This window comes from Macaca nemestrina, chromosome 15, assembly GCF_043159975.1.
Source record: "Macaca nemestrina isolate mMacNem1 chromosome 15, mMacNem.hap1, whole genome shotgun sequence".
Classification (NCBI taxonomy): Eukaryota; Metazoa; Chordata; class Mammalia; order Primates; family Cercopithecidae; genus Macaca; species Macaca nemestrina.
Window position 1 is genome coordinate 48,009,482 of NC_092139.1, and position 19,647 is coordinate 48,029,128.

The 19,647-nt window shown below is 37.0% G+C and overlaps 1 protein-coding gene and 1 non-coding gene across 16 annotated transcripts in view; both read left to right on the forward strand.

The window, feature by feature from the left end:
- The window catches only part of LOC105481485 (mono-ADP ribosylhydrolase 2), a 2,105,812-nt gene that overhangs the window by 389,306 nt on the left and 1,696,859 nt on the right, over positions 1–19,647 (forward strand). The gene's annotated exons all lie outside the window — the stretch shown is intronic.
- On the forward strand, positions 11,213–11,315 carry LOC112426626 (U6 spliceosomal RNA). The gene has a single exon (XR_003018000.1). It is a non-coding gene; the product is annotated as a U6 spliceosomal RNA (small nuclear RNA).

Genomic DNA, 19,647 nt, shown 5'->3' on the forward strand with positions numbered 1-19,647 from the left:
TTCATTCATCATATACATATTTATTGACTCCCTCTGTAAAAGAAACTAGTAGAACTAGATGATCCCCAAACTACCTCCAACTATGAAGTTCTGAGATTTAATCTTAGAAGATATTAAGGTTCTTATAAGTCTAAGAAACATTCTTCATGATTTTCCTTTCCCTCAGCATTCTCCATGAGAATAAAATCTTCAAAATTGTGTAAAGAAAACACAGTTTGGCCGGGCACAGTGGCTCATGCCACTTTGGGAGCACTTTGGGAGGCCGAGGAGGGAGGATCACCTGAGGTCAGGAGTTTGAGACCAGCCTGGTTACCGTGGTGAAACCCCGTTTCTAGTAAAAATACAAAAAGTTAGCTGGGCATGGTGGCATGTGCCTGTAATCCCAGCTACTTGGGAGGCTGAGGCAAGAGAATCACTTGAACCCAGGAGGTGGAGGTTGCGGTGAGCTGAAATTGTACCATTGCACTCCAACTTGGGCAATACGAGTGAAACTCTATCTCAAAAAGAAAAGAAAAGAAAAGAAAAAATAGTTCATACTTTTGATATATTAAATGTCTTGGACTGTTATCAGTTAAGATTCTTTTGGTTGCAAGTCATTGAAGAGCTAAGCCTTACCTGCAAAATCAACAATTGGAATCCATTGGTTCATGTGACTGAGAAGTTAAAATGTATAGTACAACTTCAGGTAAAGCTTGATACGGTGGCTTAAAATATGTCAATAAGAATACAGTTTCTCTCTGGGTCTCTGTCCTGCCTTTCTCATTGCTGGCAGCCTCCTCAGGCTATATACAGTGGACATTTGGCAGCTCTGGGATTTCCTCTTAGGCAATAACAGTTCCACATATCACATTCCCGTAACACAGTGTTCAAGGGAGAGACACGTCCTCCAAAAGCCCCTGCACAGAGCCCTGGGGGTCAGTGTTTCTCATTTGGTTAAATTTGATCATAGGTTCATTCCTGAACCTATTACATGGGGTGGGGAGATATGCTGGTGAGCTTAAGCCCACTGCAGGAGCTGCAGATAAGCCCAGCCTTACTCAGACACACAACTGAGAATGGAGGACAGGGCATGACCCAAAGGAAAAAGGGTACTCTTAGGCTGAGAAGGAAGGAGTGAATGCTAAGGATCAGCTCATTTTCAGAGATTTTAGCATGCTGAAACTTGGGCATATTTTATACATTTATAAACTTGAAACTGCTCTTTTTCTCTTTGTCTTTTTTTTCTTAAGCCAGAGTTTCCGTTAAAATTGCCAAAACATCTTTAAAAGATACTCTATTTGTAGACCCTCTCAAGTCTAGCCCAGATTTTTCTGTCAACAGGTAGTGATGCATGTCAGGGCACATCAGTATTACATCTTAGCATAAGCCTATAGGATGTTAATAAAATATATAGAGAGTGCACATTCAGCTATCTGTAATTCTGTGAAGTCAGGCCAGATGCTTAATGTACTAGTTAGACACTATACCACATCTTCCTGAACAATTCCAAAGGGTATTGGAGAAATAATTAGATTTTAGCAGGTCATGGATGCCTTAGAATACCAAAAGATTTTTAAAATGCTGTATTAAACTGTTCTTTTGTTCTGATATTTGCCTTTTATTAGTCAATACTTAAAATGTACTTAAAAACAATCACATAACCCTTTTAACTGTATTTCCAAAACATTCTGCACTGGAATGAGATCTGTCATTACAGGACTTGAAACAGATATCAAAGCAAAATCAGAGTGGTTATTTCCCTGCCTGCCTGCCTGCTTGCCCACCCTCTGGTACACTCTTCTTTTCCCCAACACTCAAGATAGACTGTCACACTTTGGGGACTGGGAGAAAGGCAATTAAAAATCACAACTGAGAAAAAGCACCTCCTTGGCCTCCCAGGAAAGAAAGGAGGAATTGTGGTTCAGAACAGGCTAGTACCTAGCCAAAGTGAGGGGGTGTGACAGGAGCTGGTGCAAAACTAGAAGCCTGCTGATCCCTACTTTCTTCCCTCTTCAGCACCTCCATATATGGCCATGCAGATAGAGCATATACAACTCCAGGTGATATAGGTCAAAGCTGTGTCCTTGACCCCTTTCCACTCCCCAGTGCCCTGCCCCCTTCACTTGTTTTAAAATGTTAAAAAAAAAAAAAAGACTTAAAATGATTCTTGAAAAAATCAGAAACTTGGAGCAAGCAGATTGAGTCAATCATTTCTATATGATACTTTCTATGTGGCCCTGGGAAAATAACTGGAGCTCTTTGAGCCTTAGTTCCCTTATTTATGAAGACAGGGATGTGGGACCCACCTAATTTCCTATTATGGACTTCAAATAAAGTGGTGGATGTAATAGTTCACTACTAAATCTGAGAAAGCACATACCAAGACTGAGTTGAAACCTGGGGATAGTTGCTTTTAATCTTCATAGTGATGAGTAGGGCTAGGATCAGTTCAAAAGAAACAATTCACTAATGTTAAATTGAACTGTGTGCTTTAACAGTTTATCTTTGGGAATGAAACAATTTGAGAAATGCTTCTGCCTTAGCTCCTGGATGCTAGACTTTGAGATAACAGTATCTCACGCTGGTTCTGAGAATTAATTACAAATCAAAGGACAAATTCCTTATCTTTGGCAATGATTAGTATAAAATACAGCTTTGGAGGAATGACTAACAGTTAATAGGAGCAGATCAATATGTGTCTGATTATTGAGATGTGGATCAACAAGATATGATACAAGTGGATTGCCCTGAAGCACGTGATTTTCTCTGCATAGCCAGCTACTGTTGTCAGTTTGGACAAAAGGGGTCATCATTTTGAAACCATCTTATTGTTTCACTATTTCTGGAGTTTTGGTGCTAATTTTAGATACACAAATAGACTTTCTGAAAGGAAGATTTTCTGAAATTGTCAGATTTTTTTTTTTTTCCCCTGGAAACTGGCTCTGTAGTTCTCCTTGTATTGGAGATTATCTCTTTGAAATTTCTCTGCAGTCTAGACTACTTGGGTACATTAATGTGCTTAATGTTGAAAGAAACATGTTTAAAGTATAGTCAAAGACTATTTTCTATTTTATCTGTTTATTAATGATTCTGGAAACTGCCCTTCATTGGCACTGTCTGCAGGAAGCAGATTTACTACAATTAGCATTTATTGCCTCTTGGGAACTGGTATGAACTTATTATTTGCAAGATTTTGGGAGATCAAGTATCAGTTGATTAAATTCGGATTATGTAGATGTTTTACAATCTATTCCAAATAAAATAAGTTAAAAATTAAGTCACATTTACCATTGGGAAATTTCCTGTAAAATATAAAGGTACTTAAATTTTCTAAGCATGATTTATGACAAATATGTTATATATTAACTAGACTCACTTAGTTTATTCTGTAAATGATTAACCTCAAATTTGAGGAATTTAAAAACTTTATACTTTTTTCACTAGTTAAGTTTTGTTTGGTTTTTGTTTTGTTTGACATTTGCAGTGTATTCATGCTGGAAATTCACAAATACTTTACTAAGTTTCTTATGTGTGTTTAAAAATTAAGATCTAGACTTAACAAGTTTATTTAAAGTACATAAATATTGCCAAAATGTATTTATAGTTTAATGAGCTTTCATTCTTGTATTCAAAGTTGTTTTAAAAATTGAAGGTAGACTTGAAAAAGAATTAAAAATGTGTCACTTTTTAAAGTTATTAATTTTTGTTTGGAGAAATTCGAGGAGCTTTTTGGTAGTTGTTTAATTCTCATGTTTGCATAGAAGCAACACACAACTGTGTGAGCAGCTTTGGATGTAACCCCTCTTTGTTTTCTTCAGTGGCCCAGGGAACAGACTTGTCGCTCTGAAGCGCTCACGTGTAATCCTGTCCTCCCTTTCTTCCCCAATGCAAGTCAGAAATAAGCTTATCAGATCATAGTTTATTAACAAAGAACAAAGGATGTTGACTGACCAAAGACTAGGAAAGGACAAGCAAAATATAAATGTCAAAGGTTTGCTGCCCAAAATCCTAGTTTTACAGTGGTTTCAAGTAGCTCAACTTTTTTGAAAGTAGGATTCATGTATTTTTAAAACATTTGCCTGAATTATGCTTTGTCTAGAATTTTAAGTGCAGTAAAATATTAGTTAAATGGCTTTACCTATATTTTATATATGAATTAAATACAATTATCACTAGTATTATTGTCATTGTTGCTATTATTTTTTCCTTACAAGCAAATCTTTCTAGCTTATATCTGGGAGAAGTTACAGACAATTATATCCTATGTGTTTTCAGTATAAAGTGTTTTAACAGAGTATAAATAGCCTTCTGATAAAGGGAGAAGTATTTTTCTGATAGAAAGTACAATACATTATTTAGGTAATTATAAGGAACTTTTAGATCATATTTATATCTTGTTTTCTTGGTTATTTTTATTTGAAGTTTTTTGTTTTTGTTTTCCGATGGAGTCTCGCTCTATCCAGCCCAGGCTGGAGTAGCTGGGACTACAGGCATGCACCACCACGCCTGGATACTTCTTGTATTTTTAGTAGAGATGGGTTTTGCCATATTGGCCAGACTGGTCTCGAACTGCTGATGTCAGGTGATCTGCCTGCCTTGGCCTCCCAAAGTGCTGGGATTACAGGTGACAGCCACCACACCTGGCCTGAAATGATTTTTCTATAAGGACAACAAGTTGTTCATTACTGAGAGTTGTGATAGTAGGAAGGAAATAACTTTAGAAAGGAAGAGAGCAGGCTGGGTGCCGTGGCTCACCCCTGTAATCGTAGCACTTTGGGAGGCCAAGACGGGCAGATCACGAGGTCAGGAGACTGAGACCATCCTGGCTAATACGGTGAAAATAAAAATACAAAAAATACTACTAAAAATACAAAAAAATTAACCAGGCGTGGTGGTGGGTGCCTGTAGTCCCAGCTACTCGGGAGGCTGAGGCAGGAGAATGGCGTGAACCCAGGCGGCGGAGCTTGCACTGAGCTGAGATTGCACCACTGCACTCCAGCCTGGACGCACTCCAGCCTGGAGGCACTCCAGCCTGGGCGCACTCCAGCCTGGGCGACAGAGCGAGATTCTGTCTCAAAAAAAAAAAAAAAAAAAAGTAAGACAGCAATTCCCTTGTGAAAATCAGGCTTGCATTTTCTTGAAGTTTGAAGTTTAAAGTAATCTAACTTTATCACAAAAATAATAATGATCCCAAATATATTTGGGAAAAAAAGATAAATTTTTAATCAGTATCCATATGAGTAGCAAAAACAAAAACACTACAAGATGTATGAGTGTAGTGTTTTTGTTTTGTTTGCCTTATGTTCTGTAGACTTCCTGTGTAGCTCACATTCTATATCAATTGTGTTCTGAAACTTTCTTTTCCCTTGGCTTCTTTGCTCCTACATTATCTGATTCTGCTTAAGGAAGAGTCCCTGAACAAAGAACAGATATTACCATCTCCATTCTAATATAGCTGATTTCTAGTAATTGTATAGCAGATGCTCGTTCACGTACCTATTAATGTGTATTCTAACAAAAAACATGGTATTCAGGCTCAGACAGGTTACAATTTTTTAAAGCACTTTATCCAACTTACTAGCATTCTCTTTGTTTTGTTTAGATTGATTTTTCTATCATCTAAGTCTCAGAATTTGCTAATTAGGAGGAATGGGTGGTGATGTCTAAGTAATCGGTTGCTTTGAGAGTGTTTAGTAGAAACTCAGACAGAACAAAAGGAGTAAGAAGGAGAAGGTAGAACTGGTACTCTAAGAAGACCCCTAGTCTGATGCCTTGTGTGCCACGTGTCTTCCCTTGGTCAGTTTTTCAACAAATGCTTATTGAATAGCAAGGTGTGCCTCATAAGTCTGATCTCTTTTACTATATTCTCTGTTTTTCAAAGACTTTATAACTAACTTTCCCGAGCTGATCTGTCCACTTGTACATAGATTATACGTTGGACAAAACCATCTTATGACATAGATATATAGTTTCTTGAGCAATCTCAAAGGAATGGCAAAGGAACTTTTCTGTGGCCTATGGGTGAGAAGGTCAGCAACAATTTACCAATGTGCTCTAGATTACAAAACGTATTTGAAATGAGACTGAAAGCAGCTAAAGAGGAAAAGTTTTTGAAGAGATAGTAAGGAGAGAATCAGAGGTGCTAAGATAGCAAGAGCATGTTAATTTGAGGTGAAAAGAGTCCTAGTTAGTAGGTAGATTTTGGACTCTATCAGTTACTATGGTGGTAAGTGCAAGCAAGGAAGACAGGAAATTCTCTAGGAACATTCATAATGTACATATGAGAGGTCACCCATATTCGTAGTGAGTTTTGGGGATGGATAGAGGAAATTGCTGAATTATAGAGGCCAGTTATGAAGAAGAAAGTACATAGATGAGGACTAAATAATAATATCGATGTAATGAGACCAGTATTCTAATAATGATAATAGCATGAAAAGAGTAGTGGACAGCTAAATATAGACTAAAATACAGTAAAATCTGATTGTACAGGATGGTAAGGGTACATAAATATGGAGATGTGTTACTAGTCTGGAATGTGACCTAATCCTGCTGATTTCCATCTTATGCTCTTCCAGGGAAGAGAGATGAGGCTTTCCAAAAGCTGCCAGTTTTAAGTTTACAGGAAAATCCATGGGATTCCCAAGTCATTATCTGTTCTGCATTCAAAAATGCAATTCCTTGGCTAAGAAAGGGTCTCCTCTACCATTTCCTTTAGGAGAATGAAAACTGACCCTTGACAAGAGAGCTAGAACTAAGCCTTGGCTATTAAAACAAGGATATAGAACATGGGGCCAACATGTCCCAGCCAGATCACCCACATATCCATTAGGAATATGGGGCAGCTTTCAGGGACTTCTGGTGTGTATCCAGGTTAACATCTAGCCTAATATTGCCATGTCAGTGGAGGCAACAGAGTCATCCAAGATATGAAACCAGAACAAATGTATAGGTATAAGCTGAGCTTGGTGGCTCACACCTGTAATCCCAGCACTTTGGGAGGCTGAGGCACATGGATCATCTGAGGTCAGGAGTTTGAGACCAGTCTGGCCATCATGGTGAAACCCTGTCCCTGTCTCTACTAAAAATACAAAAAGTTAGCTGGGTGTGGTCGTGTACACCTGTAGTCCCAGCTACTTGGGAGGCTGAGGCAGGAGAATCACTTGAGCCCAGGAGGCGGACGTTGCAGTAAGCTGAGATTGCGCCACTGCGCTCTGGCCTAGGTGTCAGAGCAAGACTCCGTCTCAAAAAAAAAAAAAAAAAAAAGAAAAAAAAAAAAAAAGAAAAGAAAAAATGTATAGGTATTAGAACATGCAATAAAAATTCTGTGACATTAAGGGTTCATGGTAATTTGTATCAGAATGTACATGAAAGAAAATATTAAGAAGGAAGGTTTACCAGTTCAGGATGTATTATCTACTAAATAATGTGCCAGAATCCTAATAGGGATTTCTATTTTCATTTGGCTCTTCTGAACCTTATTACTCCCTTCGACTTGTCCTTTATGAACAACATCTTTTATTAGTAGACAAAAAAATGAATTTCTTCACTTATCAGTTTAGGAAAACCACCAGTTGTCCTGTTATCTCAAGGAATGATTTTTGGTGGAATGTACCCTAATTCTATTTTTTCTCCTCAGTATCTTTAATATGTGATGCTTACAGATTCATTAAAAAATAAATGAATATTTATGACTTGGAATATTATACTATCAGGAACCATATATGCATTTTTTAACTATAAGACATGAATTGACCACTACTGTCCATTTCCATCAGACTTGTTTCAATTAACAGCACTTTGGGAGTCTGAGGCAGGCAGATCACTTGAGCCTAGGCATTCGAGACTTGCTTGGGCAACATGATGAAGCCCCATCTCTATAAAAAATACAAGAATTAGCTGAGCATGGTGGTGCATGCCTGTGGTCCCAGATACTTGGGAGGCTGAGGTGGGAGGATTACTTGAGCCTAGGAGGTGGAGGTTACAGTGGACCATGATCACCCCACTATATTCCAGCCTGGGCAACAGAATGAGACCCTGTCTCTAAATAAATAAATAAACAAATAAATAAATGGAAAATAAAAATAATCTGAATTCCCACTATCTAGTATTAACATTGGGTGGTATAAAGCCTTTCAAACGTTTACAATTTGTACCTGTATACACACTTTTTTTTTTTTTTTAACAAATTAGGAAAATAGTATACTTGTTTTAACTTGTTTTTTATTTTTAATTTTTGTGGATACACACCAGGTATATATATTTATGGGGTACATGAGATATTTTAATACAATAATGCAATGTGTAATAATCACATCATGGAAAATGGGGTACCCATTCCTTCAAGCATTTATCCTTTGTGTTATTGTTCAGTTATACTCTTTTAGTTATTTTAAAATGTACAATTAAATTATTATTGGCTATAGTCACCCTGTTATGCTATCAAATATGAGGTATTTTTCTTATTTTATATATGCGTGCATATATATATATATATAGACTTTTTGTACCTATTAACCATCTCCACCCACCTCCCCACTGCCTCCTGAGTAATCTTCCCAGACCCTGGTAACCATTCTTTTATTCTCTGTGTACATGAATTCCATCGTTTTGATTTTGAAATCCCACAAATAAGTGAGAACATGTAATGTTTGTCTTTCTGTGCCTGGCTTATTTCATGTAATATAATGACCTCGACTTCCATCCATGTTGTTGCAAATGGCAGAATCTTATTCTTTTTTTTTGAAACAGAGTTTCACTCTTGTTGCCCAAGCTGGAGTGCAGTGTTATTCACCTACCTCAGCTTCCCAAGTAACTGGGGCTATAGGCATGCGCCACTGTGCCTGGCTAATTTTTTGTATTTTAGTAGAGACGGGGTTTCACCATGTTGGTCAGGCTGGTCTTGAACTCCTGACCTCAGGTGATCCACCCACCTCAGCCTCCCAAAGTGCTGGGATTACAGGCATGAGCCACCGTGCCCGCCCATCTTATTCTTTCTAATTTTTTTTGGTTGAATAGTACTCCATTGTATATAAGTACCATATTTTCTTTATCCGTTTATCTGCTGATGAACTCCTAGGTTGCTTCCAAATCTTGGTTGTTGTGAACAGTTCTGGAACAAACATGAGAGTGCAAATATTTCTTCAATATACTGATTTCCTTTCTTTTGGGTATATACCCAGCAGTGGGATTGATGGGTCATGTGAAAGATGTATTTCTAGTTTTTTGAGGAACCTCAGAACTGTTCTCCATAGTGGTTGTACTAATTTACATTCCCACCAACAGTGTACAATGGTTCCCTTTTCTCCACACCCTCGCCAGCATTTGTTATTGCCTGTCTTTTGGATAAAAGCTATTTTAACTGGGGTGAGATGATATCTCTTTGTTGTTTTGCTTTGCATTTACCTGATGATTAGTGGTGTTGACCACTTTTTCCTACACCTGTTTGCTATTTGTATGTCTTCTTTTGAGAAATGTCTATTCAACTGTTTAGCCTATTTTTTGGTTGGATTAATATTTTTTTTTCCTACAGAGTTTCTTGAGCTCCATGTATATTCTGGTTATTAATCCCTTGTCAGATGTGTAGTTTACAGATATCTTCTGTGTTTCTGTGGGTTTTCTCTTCACTTTGTTGATTATTTCCCTTGCTGTGCAGAAACTTTTTAACTTGATGTGATCCCATTTGCCCATTTTTGCTTTGGTTGCCTGTGCTTGTGGGGTATTACTCAAGAAATCTATGACCAGACCTATGTCCTGAAGAGTTTCCCCTATGAGTTTCCTCATAGCTTGAGGTCTTAAATTTCAATCTTCAATCCATTTTGATTTGATTTTTGTGTAAGGCGAGAGAGAGGGATCAAGTTTAATTCTTCTGCATATGGATATTCAGTTTTCCCAGGACAAATTATTGAAGAGACTGTCTTTTCCCCAAGGTATGTTCTTGGCACCTTTGTCAAAAATGAGTTCACTGTAGGTGTGTGGATTTGTTTCTGCGTTCTCTATTCTGTTCCATTGAGCTATGTGTCTGTTTTTATGCCAGTGCCATGCTGTTTTGGTTGTTGTAATTCCATAGTGTAATCTGAAGTCAGGTAATGTGGTTCCTTCAAGTACTTTTCTTTTTACTCAGGGTGGCTTTGGCTATTCTGTTTTTTTTTTTTTTAATTTTGGTTCCACATAATTTTTTTTTATTTCTGTGAAGACTGTCATTGATGCTTTGATAGAGATTGCATTGAATCTATAGATTGCTCTGGGTGGTATGGATATTTTAATAATATTGATTATTTCACTCCATGAACATGCAATATCTTTCAATTTTTGTATGTGCTCTTCAATTTCTTGTATCAGTGTTTTATATTTTTAATTGTACGGATCTTTCACTTCTTTGGTTAATTCCTAGGTATTTAATTTTATTTGTGGCTATTGTAAATGGGATTTCTTTTTTAAATTTTCTTTTCAGGTTTTTCACTGTTGGCATATAGAAATGCTACTGAGTTCTGCATGTTGATTTTGTGTCCTGCAACTTTACTGAATTTGTTTATCAGTTCTAATAGTTCTTGGTAAAATATTTATGTTTTTCAAAACATAAGATCATATCATCTGCAAATAAGGAATCTTTGTCTTCTTCCTTTCCAATTTGGATGCCCTGTATTTCTTTCTCCTGTCTTATTGCTCTAGCTAGGACTTTCAGTACTATGTTGAATAACAGTGGTGAGAGTGGGCATCCTTGTCATGTCACAGATCTAAGAGGAAAGGCTTTCCTCATTCAGTGTGATACTAGCTGTGGGTCTGTCATATATGGCTGTTATGTTGAGGTTCATTTGTTATATATCCAGTTACTTGAGGGTTTTTATCATGAAAGGATGTTGAACTTTATTGAATGTTTTTTCAGCATCAATTGAAATGATCAGATAGTTTTTGTCTTTTGTTCTGTATATATGATATATCACACTAATTGATTTGCATATGTTGAACCATCCTTACATCACAGGGATAAACCCCACTTTGTCATAATGAATGATCTTTTCAAATATGTTGTTGAATGCAGTTTGCTAGTATTTTGGTGAGGTTTTGCATCAATATTCTTCAGAGATATTATAGTTTTTGTTTTGTTTTTGGTGTGTCTAACTTACGTGTTTTATGACTTTGCACAGTGACCTACATAACTAGCCTCTCTACCTGGGTGTTTGTGTGCTTTCCAGTTTTTCAAGATTGTGAGCAAATTATAAAAATACTCCTCTTGCTTCAGCAACACATAGACTAAAATTGGAATGATACAGAGAAGATTAGCATGGCCCCTGCACAAGGATGACACGCAAATTCGTGAAGCATTCCATATTTAAAAAAGAAAAAAATACTCCTAACTAAATCTTTATGCTTATTATGTATATTTATTAGGATAACTTCTTTGAGGTAAAACTTATGGTTTATAGAGATGACACTCTTTCAATGAATTTACTGTAATTACAAGACTGCCCTCAAGAAAGGATATATGCACCCTCCTAATCTCTGCCTCTTTAGTAACATTGAGTAGTGTTCATCTTTAACTTAATAGGAGATACATTGTATGTTAATATTGATTTAATTTGTATTTATAGAAGGAGCACATTTTCTTGTTTTGGGAAAGGGCGTTTTCTTTTTCTTTCTTCTTTTTCTTGTTCCTTAATTTCTCCTTTTTGGCTAAACTTTTTCTGTGTGATCCATTTCTTTTTTTGTTTAGAAGACAAACAGGGAAGTACTGAGACTAATACAACAACAATGCACCACCCAGAATTAACAAAGATTAACATTTTAATATTTTTGCTTTAGCTTCTTCATTAAAAATGGGATATAATATTATAATAAAGTTGAAATATTATTAATTACTTTCCGCTCTCATCCACTTACCTCTTTCTTTATCCATAGGCATCTACTATCATCAATTTGATGGTATTTTCCAGTTTATGTTGTCATATTTGTCTAATTAAAATTAGTGTTAGCTGTGACTCTTCAAAAATTCAAAATGCGAGTGGCTTAAACAATATGGATGTTGATTTGTCACTTGTTTAAAAGTCCAAATAGGGGGTCCAGGGTGAGTATGGTCCTCGACATAGTCAGCGACCCCTGTTTCTTCCAACTTGTTGCTTTATAGTGGGTTGCCTTGGTCTCATAATAGTGGCAGCCTTATTCCAGGAAGAACAGAAAAGGGATTATAAATATGTTAGAATTAATAATTACTCATCTGTTATAATTAATAGCAATAATTACTTACTTTAATATTAATTTATTCATTAACTGCAAAACTGTATTTAGTTGTCTCCTGTACAAATAAGACTGCAAGGAACATTCTTTTACGTATCTCCTATTCCACATGTGTGAGTTTCTCTTGGCGAATATATCTAGAAGTAGAATTTCAGGGTTTTAAGGGATGATTATTTTTTACCTATACTAGATATTGCAAAAATTTTAAGCTTTCTCTGTTAGGGTATTTTTAACTGCAGGTAACAGACAATGGAATTTAAAGTGGCTTAAATAAAGAAACTTATCACCTCATATAATAAGAAGTCCAGAGGTAGAACTGCTGTAGATTTGGGTAATTCATTGACTCAATAGCTTTCCTCACAGTCAGGAGGAATCAGGCGCAGACAAAACAATGGCCAGAGGCGTTTATTCCTCTATGTCTCTTTGGAAGGGCAACTTTCTTTAGAAATTTGTGTTAGCTACATTCTTTCATGTTTCATTGGCTAAAATTAAATCGCATGCCAATGCCTAAATTGATTACTTATAAGGGTCTACAAGACCATGATGATTGACTGGAGGGCAAGGGTAGTTTTCTTTGAAAAATATCACCAGGAGGAAGGAGATACCTGAACAAAATATACCGTTAGGAAGGAAGAAGGGGAAGGTGGGTGTCAAGTCGGCAATCTGCACTGTCTGCTCTGTCTCTGAAGTGGTTACTGCATTCCCATTATTAGTATTTGGGAAATACAACACTTTGTTGTTGTATTCCTTAGAATTTTTCTGTTTCTATTGGGTTGTATGCCTTTTTAGATATTTATAGACCCTTAGGATTTTCTTTTCTTTGAAGTACCTTAGTTATGTTCTTTGCGTGATATTCTCCTAAGTTATTTGTATTTTTCTTATGGATTTGTAGCAGTTCTTCACATATTTTGGATAATAATTATTTGTATGTATACTTGTGTTGGAAGTTTCTTCCATCAGTGAGTGGCTTTTGTTTTTACATTTGTTTGCATTAAAAATGTTTTCATAACTTAAATATTTGTGTTTCTTGTGTCTTATTCAAAGAACCATTTTTTATACCAAAGTCATACAGGTTTTTAAAAAAGGTATTCTTTTTCTTATTGAATTTTAGGTGGATATCAACCTTTGCTTGCTCTATCCCAGCAGTTTTTAAATGGACTCTTTCAAAGGGTCTGCAAGACCAAAACCATTTTTATAATGATATTAAGATGTCATTTGCCTTTTCCCCCATATATGTAGAATTGGGTCTTTTTAAACTTTTATTTTAGATTCATGGGTACATGTGCAGGTTTGTTACATGGGCATATTGAATGATGCTGAGGTTCGGGGTACAAATGATCTTATCACACAGGTACTGAGCACGGTACCCAACAGTTAGTTTTTCAACCTTTGTTCCCCTGTCTCCCTCCCTTCTCTAGTAGTTCCTAGTTTCTGTGTATTCCTAGGTATTTTATTTTGTTCATGGCTATTGGCTTTATGCCTGTGAGTACACAGTGTTTAGCTCCCACTTCTAGGTGAGAACATGCAGTATTTGGTTTTCTGTTCCTGCATTAATTCACGTAGGATAATGACCTCTGGCTGCATCTGTGTTGCTACAAAGATATGATTTCGTTCTTTCTTATGGCTGTGCAGTATTCCATGGTGTACATGTGCCACATTTTCTTTATCAAATCCACTAGTGATGGGCACCTAGGTTGATTCCATGTCTTCCTATTGTGAACAGTGTTGCAGAATAGAAACTGGTAGAATGATTTGTTTTCTTACAGGTATATACCCAACAATGGGGTCGCTGGGTAGTTCTAAGTTCTTTGAGAAACCTCCAAACTGCTTTCCACAGTGACTGAACGAATTTACATTCCCAACAGTGTATATACAGGTCATTTTAAAAATTAACATAAAAGATACCACTTGTAACCTATCAAATTACAAAATAATGTTTTAAATGATAACTAATATAAGACAGAGTGAGTTGTGACTGTGACTAGGAGTGTAAAATGCTAACTTTCTGGAAATATGTTGCAAAGACCCCACCAATCCATACATTTTTAAGCCAGTAATTTCTGTTCTAGAAGCTAGCCTGAGGAAATTGTAAGAAAGATGTTCAGTGTAGAATTATTTAAAAGATGAAAAAAGTGGAAGCAACCAGATATCCATCAATAAAATATGGAATCAAGTTATATCTATGGAGAGAATTATTTTATAACCATTTATGTGTTCAGAGGTTTTTGGGATGACATGGAAATATACTATGTAATTGTGAGAAAATCAGCATATAAAACTCTACATGTCTTATGATTTTAATGATATTAAGAGAAAATTTGAAATGGAAAAAAGGAAAGAAACTACCAAAATGTTTACAGTGGTTATATCCGAGTATTGTTATGCCTATTTTAAAAATTAGCTTTCCAATTTTTTATGATAAATATATATTGTTTTCACTAATAAAATTGTTATTAAAAAGGTCTGGTAAAGATTGGCTACTTTTCATTTCCGCCTTGAGATTATTGGGAGTGGAGAGGGCCCTTTCATGAAATGAAGTCTCTCATTTCTTTGGGGAGGGAGTAGTACATTTGGTAGTGTGTCTTTCCCGATAGAAAGTGACGGAGCAGGACCTGGGGCAGCAGATACTAACTCAGCTGGATTTCAGGAACAACCATTGGATCCTGATTTAGTGGAATATACTCCAGACTGCTTAGTGTCGTGGTTAAGGGTACTAGTTTTGTGGCCAGAGTTTCTAATTTATAGCCTAGTTCTGCTACTTGTGAGCTGAGTTAAGTTTTGGGTGAATTACTTAATCTGTGTATGTGTGTTTCAGTGTTTCCATATATGAATTGGGAATAATAACATTTTCTGTGCCATAGGATTATTGTGAGAATAAACTGAATTATTATGTTTAAAACTGTCAGCACAGTGTTCCCACATAATAATCTCTTACTATTCTTTTAGAAAGTTTTAATAGGTCTTACTATTAGTGGTTTAATCAGCTGTCTATTACCTCATAACAAACTTCCCCAAAACTGGTGCCCTAAAATAACATCAAATAACCTATTTAGTCCATAAATCTCAATAGTTATAACTCATCTCTGCTCCACAGGGCATCAACTGAGATGGCTAACCTGGGGGCTGGAGAATCTACTTTCTTTTTTTAAAATTTTTTAAAAATTTTATTTATTTATTTATTTATTTATTTATTTATTTATTTTTTGAGATGGAGTCTTGCTCTGTCACTCAGGATGGAGTGCAGTGGTGCAGTCTCAGCTCACTGCAGCCTCCACCTCCCGGGTTCAAGCGATTCTCTTGCCTCAGCCTCCTGAGTAGCTGGGATTACAGGCATGAGCCACCATGCCTGACTAGTTTTTATATTTTTAGTAGAGATGGGGTTTCACCATGTGGGACAGGCTGGTCTCGAACTCCTGACTTCAGGTGATCCGCCCATCTTGGCCTCCCAAAGTGCTGGGATTACAGGCATTAGCCACCATGCCCAGCCTGGAGGATCTACTTTCAAGAGACCTCACACACATGGCTGGTAAATTGGCACTGGCTTCTGCTAGGAGCTCAACCAGAGCTGTGTGATGGGAGTCTCTATTTTCTCCAAGTGGGCTTCTTCATGGACTGCCCAGGCTTCCCTATGGCAGCATGTCTGGATTTGGAAACTGAGCATCTTGAACGAAACCGGCAGAACTGCATCACATTTGTATAACCTGTCTTCAGTAGTGACTCCTTTATCCTACTACTTCATGGAGTACTACTTCCATCATAGTCATGAATCCATCCAGATTTAAGATGCAGGAGTATAGACACTTCCCTGTCTATGTGAGGAGTGTTGGGCACCCTATAAGAAGAGTATGAGTGGTGGAAAATATTGTTTCAGCCACGTTTGAGAAATACAGCTGGCCATAGCAGTCTACTGACCTATTAGATAACATAATATGCTTGGCATTCTTATCCACTAACGGCAGCAATCTCAATTCTGTGTATTAGAACCATCTTAGGACTTTTTAGTAAATGCAGATTATGAGTGACTTTTAATTTTTTTGAATATTTTCTCTATTTTTCAATGTTGAAAACTTATTACTATAATAAAAAGTTTTAAATGAAAAGGTCAACTTTTTTTTTGCAATGTATCTAGATATTCTACAATCTATTAATACAAGATTCTATATAGAATTTTAAAAATCTATTACACTCCTTCTTTCTTGGTTTGGTCATATTTCTAGTAGCATTGACTTCTAGAATGAAAGAAAAGAAAGAAAAAAAAGATTCTACTCACAAATATTTCTATGTTAAATGTAGTGGTTCTTCAGAGCAAACCGTAGACACCAATTACAGCCTATAAAACTATGAAGTGTGGTTCCCACTGTCTTCTCTTTAGAACTCTGGGTAGCAAACAACTGATGAGCAGCTGCTGGCTTTTACTGCTAGTGAACTTGAACGGAGAGCAATTTCTATTCATCTGTCAAGAAGGACAGGCACACAGTAAATTTTTGACTACATTTCATATTGATACAATTCATGCAAATAAACTTGCAAATAAGGCAGTGCTCTAAAGATTTCAGGAACTGGCCAAGGAGGCTGTTTTGCTCCACCTCCCCCAAAAACTTTGGAGCTGCCACTGATCTCATACCAAGTCATCTCTTTGAATTAAACATGTCTTATTCTGAAAGATGCCAAGGCCTGGTCCATTGAAACATTCAACTTGTCTTTGCAGTAGTAATTTATTTCTTCCCTTTCTTCCCATCAAATGGGAAAATTGTTCATTTTAAAAAGCAAAGACCATTTAAGGTTTGAGGGAAAAAGAGAATGAAATATGGAAGTCAAGGGTCAGTTTCAAAAAGGAATAGTACTTTATAACAATTTAGTTTGCTTTTAAGTGGCAACTGTTGTTACATATATATAGGATAAAGTATGCAGGAGTAAATAGTGGATTGAATGTCACTCTGGTGACCCAAAGGAGTTAATGCAACTTCTCAAATAGATTAATTTATTCTTGGGGACAGTTTATAAAATGGTAGATTTGGGGCTCAATATAATTTTTATTAATTGAACACATATATATTCCAGTTTTCTATCCTAAACACTTCTATTAACTCATGAAATTCTCTTAACACCCCTAGGAGGTAGTTAGTACCATTGTCCTGCCTTTTATTTTTTTTGAGACAGAGTCTCACTCTGTCGCCAGGCAGGAGTGCAGTGGCACAATCTTGGCTCACTGCAACCTCCGCCTCCGTGGTTCAAGTGATTCTCCTGCCGCAGCCTCCCTAGTACCTGGGACTACAGGTGCCTGCCACCACACCTGGCTAATTTTTTGTGTTTTTACTAGAGACAGGGTTTCACCATGTTGGCCAGGATGGTCTTGATCACTTGACCTCATGATCCACCCACTTTGGCCTCCCAAAGTGCTGGAATTACAGGCATGAGCCACTGCGCCTGGCCACCATTGTCCTGCTTTTACAGAACAAAGTGGTTAAGAAACTTGCCCAAGGTCACACAGAGTTGTACTCAGGTTTCAAACCATGGCTGAGCCCTTTTGACCTATTGTGCTTTATTGCTTCACAGATAAGTTTTTGAAAAAATTGCAGTGAGGCCAGGCATGGTGGCTCATGCCTATAATCTCAGCACTTCAAGAAGCTGAGGTGGGATGATCGCTCAAGCCCAGGAATTCAAGACCAGCTTGGGCAACATAATGGGACCTCATCTCTACAAAAAATTAAAAAATTAGCCAGGCATAGTGGTGCATGCCTGTCGTCCCAGCTACTCGGGAGGTTGAGGTGGGAGGATCGCTTGAACCCAGGAGGTAGAGGTTGCAGTGAGCCGAGATTGCACCACTGCACTCCAGCCTGGGTGACAGAGTGAGACTCCGTCTCAAAAACAAACAAACAAACAAATATAAAACACCTAGATTGAGAGATCATGAACAATTATGTGTAGTGGATTTTTTTCAGAGTTCACATGCAAAAATTAAGGGTGGATATTACCAAACAGACAAAAGATAACAAGTGTTGATGAGGATGAGGAGCAAAGAGAACTCTTGCACATTTTTGGTGGGAATGTAAATTAGTACAGCCATTATGGAAAACAGTATGGAGATTCCTCAAAATATTAAAAATAGAACTACCATATGATCCATCAATCCTAATACTAGGTATATATCCAAAGGAAATGAAATCAGTATGTCAAAGGGATATGTGCACTCCCATATTCATTGTTCATAATAGCCAAGATATGGAATCAACCTAAGTATTCATCAATGGATAAATGGATAACGAAGGCTGGGCATGGTGGCTCACACCTGTAATCCCAATACTTTGGGAGGTCAAAGGGCAGGATTGCTTGAGTTCAGGAGTTTGAGACCAGCCTGGGCAATATCGTAAAACCCGTCTCCACAAAAATTAGCCTGACATGGTGGCACACACCTGCAGTCTCAGCTACTCAAGATGCTGAGGTGGGAGGATCACTTGAGCCTGGGAGATTGACACTGCAGTGAACTGAGATTGCACCACTGCACTCCAGCCTGGGTGACAAAGTGAGACCCTGTCTCAAAAAAAAAAAAAAAAGAAAAAAGAAAGGGTAAAGAGAATGTGGAATATATACACAATAGAATACTATTTGCTTTGAAAAAAAAAATGAAAATACTGTCATTTGCAACAGCATGGATTAACATGAAGAACATTATCTTAAATGAAACAAGCCAGACACAAAAACACAAATACCACATGATCTTACTTATATGTGAAATCTTAAAAAGTTGAATTCATAAAAGCAGAAAGTAGAATTGTGGTTACCGGTGGCTTACTGGGCACAGGGCGGTGGGGGGTGGGGCTGGGGGCTAGGTAGGTTGGTTTAAGGGGTACAAAATTTCAGTTAGAAATGAGGAATAAGTTCAAGAGATTTACTGTACTGTGTGGTGACTATAGATAAATAACAATCTATCGTATACTTGAAAATCACTAGGAGAATAGATTTTAAGTATTCTCCCCACAATCAGCGTATGAGGTAATACATGTATTAACTAGCTCAATTTAGCCATTCCACAATGTATACATATTTTAAAGAATGATGTTGTACATGATAAATATATACATAATAATTAATAAAATCTATTCAGTGTGATCATATGGCAGGCACCATGCTAAACATTTGATACACCTGTATCATTAAATAAAATGTAGTGAAAACTAGAGGAACAAACTGCAGAATGTGATTTTCTAAAAGCAGGCATTCTGAAATGCTTTTCTAAAAGAAAAGATGCCAGATTATAGCAATAACTAACAGTAATGAGGACTTTATAGCTTGCAACAGGATTTGATAACCATGATAATTCATTTGCTCTCTCCAACAACCTAGCAAGGTTGTCAGGGCAGCTGTTAATATCCTCAGGAGAGATCAAGTGACTCACTCAAGTTCTTTTTACAAATAGCAGTGCGGGTCAGACAT